Here is a 12,345-nt window from a genome sequence, read left to right on the forward strand (position 1 = left end):
CCCCGCATCTCCGAAGTTAAGGACATCGAACAATTAATTAACTTTCTTCAGAAAACTACTGAATATTGAAGTCTCATACAAGAAATACCTTCCAAAAAAATTTTAACCTCTTGTTTGCCGACTGAAACAAAAGCTTCCTGGACAGTCATAAATCATGGGGATGTAGCTCAAATCGTAGAGCGCTTGCTTAGCATGCGAGAGGTACGGGGATCAATGCCCCGCATCTCCAAAGCTTGAGTCACTCATCAAATGGTAATCAGTATCTCAAGATAATCTATTGCATATTGAAATTCCTAACAAGTAGATTCTCTGCGAACGAAAAGAAAAACTTCATAGTTGCTGACTAAGCGAAAAAAAATTCCGCGAGATTTGATAAACATGGGATGTAGGTCAACTGGTAGAGCGCCCACTTATCAAGCCAGAAGTACGGGGAGCAATATCCCGCATCTCCGAAGTTAAGGACATCGAGTATTTAAATAACTTTCTTCAGAAAACTACTGAATATTGAAATCTTATACAAGAAATACCTTCCCAGAAAATTTATAACCTCTTGTTTGCCGACTGAAACAAAAGCTTCCTCGACAGTTTTGTTCTAAACTATGGGGATGTAGCTCAAATGGTAGAGCGCGCGCTTTGCCTGCGAGAGGTACGGGGATCGATGCCCCGGAGCTCCAAAACTAGAGCCACAATTCAAATGGTAATCACTATCTCCAGATAATCTATTGCACATTGAAATTCCTAACAAGTAGATTTTCTGCGAACGAAAAAAAAACTTCATAGTTGCTGACTAAGCGAAAAAAAATTCCACGAGATTTGATAAACATGGGATGTAGGTCAAATAGTAGCGCGCTCACTTAGCAAGCCAGAAGTACGGGGAGCAATACCCCGCATCTCCGAAGTTAAGGACATCGAGCAATTAATTAACTTTCTTCAGAAAACTACTGAATATTGAAGTCGTATACAAGAAACACCTTCCAAGAAAAATTTTAACCTCTTGTTTGCCGACTGAAACAAAAGCTTCCTCGACAGTCATAAATCATGGGGATGTAGCTCAAATGGTAGAGCGCTTGCTTAGCATGCGAGAGGTACGGGGATCAATGCCCCGCATCTCCAAAGCTTGAGTCACTCATCAAATGGTAATCAGTATCTCAAGATAATCTATTGCATATTGAAATTCCTAACAAGTAGATTTTCTGCGAACGAAAAGAAAAACTTCATAGTTGCTGACTAAGCGAAAAAAAAATCCGCGAGATTTGATAAACATGGGATGTAGGTCAACTGGTAGAGCGCCCACTTATCAAGCCAGAAGTACGGGGAGCAATATCCCGCATCTCCGAAGTTAAGGACATCGAGTATTTAAATAACTTTCTTCAGAAAACTACTGAATATTGAAATCTTATACAAGAAATACCTTCCCAGAAAATTTATAACCTCTTGTTTGCCGACTGAAACAAAAGCTTCCTCGACAGTTTTGTTCTAAACTATGGGGATGTAGCTCAAATGGTAGAGCGCGCGCTTTGCCTGCGAGAGGTACGGGGATCGATGCCCCGGAGCTCCAAAACTAGAGCCACAATTCAAATGGTAATCACTATCTCCAGATAATCTATTGCACATTGAAATTCCTAACAAGTAGATTTTCTGCGAACGAAAAAAAAACTTCATAGTTGCTGACTAAGCGAAAAAAAATTCCACGAGATTTGATAAACATGGGATGTAGGTCAAATAGTAGCGCGCTCACTTAGCAAGCCAGAAGTACGGGGAGCAATACCCCGCATCTCCGAAGTTAAGGACATCGAGCAATTAATTAACTTTCTTCAGAAAACTACTGAATATTGAAGTCGTATACAAGAAACACCTTCCAAGAAAAATTTTAACCTCTTGTTTGCCGACTGAAACAAAAGCTTCCTCGACAGTTTCAAATCATGGGAATGTAGCTCAAATGGTAGAGCGCTCGCTTAGCATGCCAGAGGTACGGGGATCAATGCCCCGGATCTACAAAACTTGAGCCACTCATCAAATGGTAATCATTATCTCCAGATAATCTATTGCATATTGAAATTCCTAAGTAGTAGATTTTCTGCGAAGGAAAAGAAAAACTTCATAGTTGCTGACCAAGCGAAAAAAAATTCCGCGAGATTTGATAGTAATGGGGATGTATGTCAAATGGTAGAGCGGTCACTTATCAAGCCAGAAGTACGGGGAGCAATACCCCGCATCTCCAAAGTTAAGGACATCGAGTATTTAATTAACTTTCTTCAGAAAACTACTGAATATTGAAATCCTATACAAGAAATACCTTTCCAGAAAACTTATAACCTCTTGTTTGCCGACTGAAACAAAAGCTTCCTCGACAGTTCTTAACTATGGGGATGTAGCTCAAATGGTAGAGCGCTCGCTTTGCATGCGAGAGGTACGGGGAGCGATGCCCCGGAGCTCCAAAACTGGAGCCATTATTCAAATGGTAATCACTATCTCCAGATATTCTATTGCACATTGAAATTCCTAACAAGTAGATTTTCTGCGAACGAAAAGAAAAACTTCATAGTTGCTGAATAAGCGAAAAAAAATTCCGCGACGTTTGATAAACATGGGATGTAGGTCAAATGGTAAAGCGCCCACTTATCAAGCCAGAAGTACGGGGAGCACTACCCCGCATCTCCAAAGTTAAGCACATCGAGTATTTAATTAACTTTCTTCAGAAAACTACTGAATATTGAAATCCTATACAAGAAATACCTTCCCAGAAAATTTATAACCTCTTGTTTGCCGACTGAAACAAAAGCTTCCTCGACAGTTCTAAACTATGGGGATGTAGCTCAAATGGTAGAGCGCTTGCTTTGCATGCGAGAGGTACGGGGATCGATGCCCCGGATCTTCAAAACTAGAGCCACTAATCAAAAAGGTAATCACTATCTCCAGATAATCTATTGCATATTGAAATTCCTAACAAGTAGATTTTCTGCGAACGAAAAAAAAACTTCATAGTTGCTGACTGAGCAAAAAAAATTCCGCGAGATTTGATAAACATGGGATGTAGGTCAAATGGTAGAGCGCCCACTTATCAAGCCAGAAGTACGGGGAGCAATACCCCGCATCTCCAAAGTTAAGGACATCGAGTTTCTAATTAACTTTCTTCAGAAAACTACTGAATATTGAAATCTTATACAAGAAATACCTTCCCAGAAAATTTATAACCTTTGTTTGCTGACTGAAACCAAAGCTTCCTCGACAGTTCCAAATTAAAGGGATGTAGCTCGAATGGTAGAGCGCTCGCTTAGCATGCCAGAGGTACGGGGATCAATGCCCCGGATCTACAAAACTTGAGCCACTCATCAAATGGTAATTATTATCTCCAGATAATCTATTGCATATTGAAATTCCTAAGTAGTAGATTTTCTGCGAAGGAAAAGAGAGGTACGGGGAGGAAAAAAAATTCCGCGAGATTTGATGAACATGGGATGTAGGTCAAATGGTAGAGCGCCCACTTATCAAGCCAGAAGTACGGGGATCGATGCCCGCATCGCCAAAGCTAGAGCCACTCATCAAATGGTAATCACTATCTCCAGATAATCTATTGCATATTGAAATTCCTAACAAGTAGATTTTCTGCGAACGAAAAGAAAAACTTCATAGTTGCTGACTAAGCGAAAAAAAATTCCGCGACATTTGATAAACATGGGATGTAGGTCAAATGGTAAAGCGCCCACTTATCAAGCCAGAAGTACGGGGAGCAATACCCCGCATCTCCAAAGTTAAGGACATCGAGTTTTTAATTAACTTTCTTCAGAAAACTACTGAATATTGAAATCTTATACAAGAAATACCTTCCCAGAAAATTTATAACATCTTGTTTGCCGACTGAAACAAAAGCTTCCTCGACAGTTCTAAACTATGGGGATGTAGCTCAAATGGTAGAGAGCTTGCTTTGCATGCGAGAGGTACGGGGATCGATGCCCCGGATCTTCACTACTAGAGCCACTTATCAAAAAGGTAATCACTATCTCCAGATAATCTATTGCATATTGAAATTCCTATCAAGTAGATTTTCTGCGAACGAAGAAAAAACTTCATAGTTGCTGACTGAGCGAAAAAAAATTCCGAGAGATTTGATGAACATGGGATGTAGGTCAAATGGTAGAGCGCCCACTTATCAAGCCAGAAGTACGGGGATCGATGCCCCGCATCTCCAAAGCTAGAGCCACTCATCAAATGGTAATCACTATCTCCAGATAATCTATTGCATATTGAAATTCCTAACAAGTAGATTTTCTGCGAACGAAAAGAAAAACTTCATAGTTGCTGACTAAGCGAAAAAAAATTCCGCGACATTTGATAAACATGGGATGTAGGTCAAATGGTAAAGCGCCCACTTATCAAGCCAGAAGTACGGGGAGCACTATCCCTCATCTCCAAAGTTAAGGACATCGAGTTTTTAATTAACTTTCTTCAGAAAACTACTGAATATTGAAATCTTATCCAATAATACCTTCCCAGAAAATTCATAACCTTTTGTTTGCCGACTGAAACAAAAGCTTCCTCGACAGTTCTAAACTATGGGGATGTAGCTCAAATGGTAGAGCGCTTGCTTTGCAAGCGAGAGGTACGGGGATCGATGCCCGGATCTTCAAAACTAGAGCCACTTATCAAAAAGGTAATCACTATCTCCAGATAATCTATTGCATATTGAAATTCCTATCAAGTAGATTTTCTGCGAACGAAGAAAAAACTTCATAGTTGCTGACTGAGCGAAAAAAAATTCCGCGAGATTTGATGAACATGGGATGTAGGTCAAATGGTAGAGCGCCCTATTATCAAGCCAGAAGTACGGGGATCGATGCCCGCATCGCCAAAGCTAGAGCCACTCATCAAATGGTAATCACTATCTCCAGATAATCTATTGCATATTGAAATTCCTAACAAGTAGATTTTCTGCGAACGAAAAGAAAAACTTCATAGTTGCTGACTAAGCGAAAAAAAATTCCGCGACATTTGATAAACATGGGATGTAGGTCAAATGGTAAAGCGCCCACTTATCAAGCCAGAAGTACGGGGAGCACTACCCCGTATCTCCAAAGTTAAGGACATCGAGTTTTTAATTAACTTTCTTCAGAAAACTACTGAATATTGAAATCTTATACAAGAAATACCTTCCCAGAAAATTTATAACCTCTTGTTTGCCGACTGAAACAAAAGTTTCCTCGACAGTTCTAAACTATGGGGATGTAGCTCAAATGGTAGAGCGCTTCCTTTGCATGCGAGAGGTACGGTGATCGATGCCCCGGATCTTCACTACTAGAGCCACTTATCAAAAAGGTAATCACTATCTCCAGATAATCTATTGCATATTGAAATTCCTATCAAGTAGATTTTCTGCGAACGAAGAAAAAACTTCATAGTTGCTGACTGAGCGAAAAAAAATTCCGCGAGATTTGATGAACATGGGATGTAGGTCAAATGGTAGAGCGCCCTATTATCAAGCCAGAAGTACGGGGATCGATGCCCGCATCGCCAAAGCTAGAGCCACTCATCAAATGGTAATCACTATCTCCAGATAATCTATTGCATATTGAAATTCCTAACAAGTAGATTTTCTGCGAACGAAAAGAAAAACTTCATAGTTGCTGACTAAGCGAAAAAAAATTCCGCGACATTTGATAAACATGGGATGTAGGTCAAATGGTAAAGCGCCCACTTATCAAGCCAGAAGTACGGGGAGCACTACCCCGCATCTCCAAAGTTAAGGACATCGAGTTTTTAATTAACTTTCTTCAGAAAACTACTGAATATTGAAATCTTATACAAGAAATACCTTCCCAGAAAATTTATAACCTCTTGTTTGCCGACTGAAACAAAAGTTTCCTCGACAGTTCTAAACTATGGGGATGTAGCTCAAATGGTAGAGCGCTTGCTTTGCAAGCGAGAGGTACGGGGATCGATGCCCGGATCTTCAAAACTAGAGCCACTTATCAAAAAGGTAATCACTATCTCCAGATAATCTATTGCATATTGAAATTCCTATCAAGTAGATTTTCTGCGAACGAAGAAAAAACTTCATAGTTGCTGACTGAGCGAAAAAAAATTCCGCGAGATTTGATGAACATGGGATGTAGGTCAAATGGTAGAGCGCCCTATTATCAAGCCAGAAGTACGGGGATCGATGCCCGCATCGCCAAAGCTAGAGCCACTCATCAAATGGTAATCACTATCTCCAGATAATCTATTGCATATTGAAATTCCTAACAAGTAGATTTTCTGCGAACGAAAAGAAAAACTTCATAGTTGCTGACTAAGCGAAAAAAAATTCCGCGACATTTGATAAACATGGGATGTAGGTCAAATGGTAAAGCGCCCACTTATCAAGCCAGAAGTACGGGGAGCACTACCCCGTATCTCCAAAGTTAAGGACATCGAGTTTTTAATTAACTTTCTTCAGAAAACTACTGAATATTGAAATCTTATACAAGAAATACCTTCCCAGAAAATTTATAACCTCTTGTTTGCCGACTGAAACAAAAGTTTCCTCGACAGTTCTAAACTATGGGGATGTAGCTCAAATGGTAGAGCGCTTGCTTTGCATGCGAGAGGTACGGTGATCGATGCCCCGGATCTTCACTACTAGAGCCACTTATCAAAAAGGTAATCACTATCTCCAGATAATCTATTGCATATTGAAATTCCTATCAAGTAGATTTTCTGCGAACGAAGAAAAAACTTCATAGTTGCTGACTGAGCGAAAAAAAATTCCGCGAGATTTGATGAACATGGGATGTAGGTCAAATGGTAGAGCGCCCTATTATCAAGCCAGAAGTACGGGGATCGATGCCCGCATCGCCAAAGCTAGAGCCACTCATCAAATGGTAATCACTATCTCCAGATAATCTATTGCATATTGAAATTCCTAACAAGTAGATTTTCTGCGAACGAAAAGAAAAACTTCATAGTTGCTGACTAAGCGAAAAAAAATTCCGCGACATTTGATAAACATGGGATGTAGGTCAAATGGTAAAGCGCCCACTTATCAAGCCAGAAGTACGGGGAGCACTACCCCGTATCTCCAAAGTTAAGGACATCGAGTTTTTAATTAACTTTCTTCAGAAAACTACTGAATATTGAAATCTTATACAAGAAATACCTTCCCAGAAAATTTATAACCTCTTGTTTGCCGACTGAAACAAAAGTTTCCTCGACAGTTCTAAACTATGGGGATGTAGCTCAAATGGTAGAGCGCTTGCTTTGCATGCGAGAGGTACGGTGATCGATGCCCCGGATCTTCACTACTAGAGCCACTTATCAAAAAGGTAATCACTATCTCCAGATAATCTATTGCATATTGAAATTCCTATCAAGTAGATTTTCTGCGAACGAAGAAAAAACTTCATAGTTGCTGACTGAGCGAAAAAAAATTCCGCGAGATTTGATGAACATGGGATGTAGGTCAAATGGTAGAGCGCCCACTTATCAAGCCAGAAGTACGGGAATCGATGCCCCGCATCTCCAAAGCTAGAGCCACTCATCAAATGGTAATCACTATCTCCAGATAATCTATTGCATATTGAAATTCTTAACAAGTAGATTTTCTGCGAACGAAAAGAAAAACTTCATAGTTGCTGACTAAGCGAAAAAAAATTCCGCGACATTTGATAAACATGGGATGTAGGTCAAATGGTAAAGCGCCCACTTATCAAGCCAGAAGTACGGGGAGCACTACCCCGCATCTCCAAAATTAAGGACATCGAGTTTTTAATTAACTTTCTTCAGAAAACTACTGAATATTGAAATCTTATACAAGAAATACCTTCCCAGAAAATTTATAACCTCTTGTTTGCCGACTGAAACAAAAGCTTCCTCGACAGTTCTAAACTATGGGGATGCAGCTCAAATGGTAGAGCGCTTGCTTTGCATGCGAGAGGTACGGGGATCGATGCCCCGGATCTTCAAAACTAGAGCCACTTATCAAAAAGGTAAGCACTATCTCCAGATAATCTAATGCATATTGAAATCCCTATCAAGTAGATTTTCTGCGAACGAAGAAAAAACTTCATAGTTGCTGACTGAGCGAAAAAAAATTCCGCGAGATTTGATGAACATGGGATGTAAGTCAAATGGTAGAGCGCCCACTTATCAAGCCAGAAGTACGGGGATCGATGCCCCGCATCTCCAAAGCTAGAGCCACTCATCAAATGGTAATCACTATCTCCAGATAATCTATTGCATATTGAAATTCCTAACAAGTAGATTTTCTGCGAACGAAAAGAAAAACTTCATAGTTGCTGACTAAGCGAAAAAAAATTCCGCGACATTTGATAAACATGGGATGTAGGTCAAATGGTAAAGCGCCCACTTATCAAGCCAGAAGTATGGGGAGCACTACCCCGCATCTCCAAAGTTAAGCACATCGAGTATTTAATTAACTTTCTTCAGAAAACTACTGAATATTGAAATCCTATACAAGAAATACCTTCCCAGAAAATTCATAACCTCTTGTTTGCCGACTGAAACAAAAGCTTCCTCGACAGTTCTAAACTATGGGGATGTAGCTCAAATGGTAGAGCGCTTGCTTTGCATGCGAGAGGTACGGGGATCGATGCCCCGGATCTTCAAAACTACAGCCACTTATCAAAAAGGTAATCACTATCTCCAGATAATCTATTGCATATTGAAATTCCTATCAAGTAGATTTTCTGCGAACGAAGAAAAAACTTCATAGTTGCTGACTAAGCGAAAAAAAATTCCGCGACATTTGATAAACATGGGATGTAGGTCAAATCGTGAAGCGCCCACTTATCAAGCCAGAAATACGGGGAGCACTACCCCGCATCTCCAAAGTTAAACACATCGAGTATTTAATTCACTTTCTTCAGAAAACTACTGAATATTGAAGTCTTTTACAAGAAATACCTTCCAAGAAAAATTTTAACCTCTTGTTTGCCGACTGAAACAAAAGCTTCCTCGATAGTTATGAATCATGGGGATGTAGCTCAAATGGTAGAGCGCTCACTAAGCATGCGAGAGGTACGGTGATCGATGCCCCGGATCTCCAAAACTAGAGCCACTCATTAAATGGTAATCACTATCTCCAGATAATCTATTGCATATTGAAATTCCTATCAAGTAGATTTTCTGCGAACGAAAAGAAAAACTTCATAGTTGCTGACTAAGCGAAAAAAAATTCCGCGACATTTGATAAACATGGGATGTAGGTCAAATGGTGAAGCGCCCACTTATCAAGCCAGAAGTACGGGGAGCACTACCCCGCATCTCTAAAGTTAAACACATCGAGTATTTAATTAACTTTCTTCAGAAAACTTTGAATATTGAAATCCTATACAAGAAATACCTTCCCAGAAAATTCATAACCTCTTGTTTGCCGACTGAAACAAAAGCTTCCTCGACAGTTCTTAACTATGGGGATGTAGCTCAAATGGTAGAGCGCTTGCTTTGCATGGGAGAGGTACGGGGATCGATGCCCCGGATCTTCAAAACTAGAGCCACTTATCAAAAAGGTAATCACTATCTCCAGATAATCTATTGCATATTGAAATTCCTATCAAGTAGATTTTTTGCGAACGAAAAAAAAAACTTCATAGTTGCTGACTAAGCGAAAAAAAATTCCGCGACATTTGATAAACATGGGATGTAGGTCAAATGGTAAAGCGCCCACTTATCAAGCCAGAAGTACGGGGAGCACTACCACGCATCTCCAAAGTTAAGCACATCGAGTATTTAATTAACTTTCTTCAGAAAACTACTGAATATTGAAATCCTATACAAGAAATACCTTCCCAGAAAACTTATAACCTCTTGTTTGCCGACTGAAACAAAAAAAGCTTCCTCGACAGTTCTAAACTATGGGGATGTAGCTCAAATGGTAGAGCGCTCACTTAGCATGCGAGAGGTACGGTGATCGATGCCCCGGATCTTCAAAACTAGAGCCACTTATCAAAAAGGTAATCACTATCTCCAGATAATCTATTGCATATTGAAATTCCTATCAAGTAGATTTTCTGCGAACGAAGAAAAAACTTCATAGTTGCTGACTGAGCGAAAAATAATTCCGCGAGATTTGATGAACATGGGATGTAGGTCAAATGGTAGAGCGCCCACTTATCAAGCCAGAAGTACGGGGAGCACTACCCCGCATCTCCAAAGTTAAGCACATCGAGTATTTAATTAACTTTCTTCAGAAAACTACTGAATATTGAAATCTTATACAAGAAATACCTTCCCAGAAAATTTATAACCTCTTGTTTGCCGACTGAAACAAAAGTTTCCTCGACAGTTCTAAACTATGGGGATGTAGCTCAAATGGTAGAGCGCTTGCTTTGCATGCGAGAGGTACGGTGATCGATGCCCCGGATCTTCACTACTAGAGCCACTTATCAAAAAGGTAATCACTATCTCCAGATAATCTATTGCATATTGAAATTCCTAACAAGTAGATTTTCTGCGAACGAAAAGAAAAACTTCATAGTTGCTGACTAAGCGAAAAAAAATTCCGCGACATTTGATAAACATGGGATGTAGGTCAAATGGTAAAGCGCCCACTTATCAAGCCAGAAGTACGGGGAGCACTACCCCGTATCTCCAAAGTTAAGGACATCGAGTTTTTAATTAACTTTCTTCAGAAAACTACTGAATATTGAAATCTTATACAAGAAATACCTTCCCAGAAAATTTATAACCTCTTGTTTGCCGACTGAAACAAAAGTTTCCTCGACAGTTCTAAACTATGGGGATGTAGCTCAAATGGTAGAGCGCTTACTTTGCATGCGAGAGGTACGGTGATCGATGCCCCGGATCTTCACTACTAGAGCCACTTATCAAAAAGGTAATCACTATCTCCAGATAATCTATTGCATATTGAAATTCCTATCAAGTAGATTTTCTGCGAACGAAGAAAAAACTTCATAGTTGCTGACTGAGCGAAAAAAAATTCCGCGAGATTTGATGAACATGGGATGTAGGTCAAATGGTAGAGCGCCGTATTATCAAGCCAGAAGTACGGGGATCGATGCCCGCATCGCCAAAGCTAGAGCCACTCATCAAATGGTAATCACTATCTCCAGATAATCTATTGCATATTGAAATTCCTAACAAGTAGATTTTCTGCGAACGAAAAGAAAAACTTCATAGTTGCTGACTAAGCGAAAAAAAATTCCGCGACATTTGATAAACATGGGATGTAGGTCAAATGGTAAAGCGCCCACTTATCAAGCCAGAAGTACGGGGAGCACTACCCCGCATCTCCAAAGTTAAGGACATCGAGTTTTTAATTAACTTTCTTCAGAAAACTACTGAATATTGAAATCTTATACAAGAAATACCTTCCCAGAAATTTTATAACCTCTTGTTTGCCGACTGAAACAAAAGTTTCCTCGACAGTTCTAAACTATGGGGATGTAGCTCAAATGGTAGAGCGCTTGCTTTGCATGCGAGAGGTACGGTGATCGATGCCCCGGATCTTCACTACTAGAGCCACTTATCAAAAAGGTAATCACTATCTCCAGATAATCTATTGCATATTGAAATTCCTATCAAGTAGATTTTCTGCGAACGAAGAAAAAACTTCATAGTTGCTGACTGAGCGAAAAAAAATTCCGCGAGATTTGATGAACATGGGATGTAGGTCAAATGGTAGAGCGCCCACTTATCAAGCAGGAAGTACGGGGATCGATGCCCCGCATCTCCAAAGCTAGAGCCACTCATCAAATGGTAATCACTATCTCCAGATAATCTATTGCATATTGAAATTCCTAACAAGTAGATTTTCTGCGAACGAAAAAAAAAACTTCATAGTTGCTGACTAAGCGAAAAAAAATTCCGCGACATTTGATAAACATGGGATGTAGGTCAAATGGTAAAGCGCCCACTTATCAAGCCAGAAGTACGGGGAGCACTACCCCGCATCTCCAAAATTAAGGACATCGAGTTTTTAATTAACTTTCTTCAGAAAACTACTGAATATTGAAATCTTATACAAGAAATACCTTCCCAGAAAATTTATAACCTCTTGTTTGCCGACTGAAACAAAAGCTTCCTCGACAGTTCTAAACTATGGGGATGCAGCTCAAATGGTAGAGCGCTTGCTTTGCATGCGAGAGGTACGGGGATCGATGCCCCGGATCTTCAAAACTAGAGCCACTTATCAAAAAGGTAAGCACTATCTCCAGATAATCTAATGCATATTGAAATCCCTATCAAGTAGATTTTCTGCGAACGAAGAAAAAACTTCATAGTTGCTGACTGAGCGAAAAAAAATTCCGCGAGATTTGATGAACATGGGATGTAAGTCAAATGGTAGAGCGCCCACTTATCAAGCCAGAAGTACGGGGATCGATGCCCCGC

At 40.0% G+C, this 12,345-nt stretch overlaps 1 protein-coding gene across 1 annotated transcript in view; it reads left to right on the plus strand.

Annotated features, from left to right (window-relative positions):
* LOC134851617 (uncharacterized) overlaps positions 1-12,345 on the plus strand; it is a 168,142-nt gene that overhangs the window by 70,534 nt on the left and 85,263 nt on the right. The gene's annotated exons all lie outside the window — the stretch shown is intronic.

The sequence above is a fragment of the Symsagittifera roscoffensis genome, chromosome 7, assembly GCF_963678635.1.
Source record: "Symsagittifera roscoffensis chromosome 7, txSymRosc1.1, whole genome shotgun sequence".
Classification (NCBI taxonomy): Eukaryota; Metazoa; Xenacoelomorpha; order Acoela; family Convolutidae; genus Symsagittifera; species Symsagittifera roscoffensis.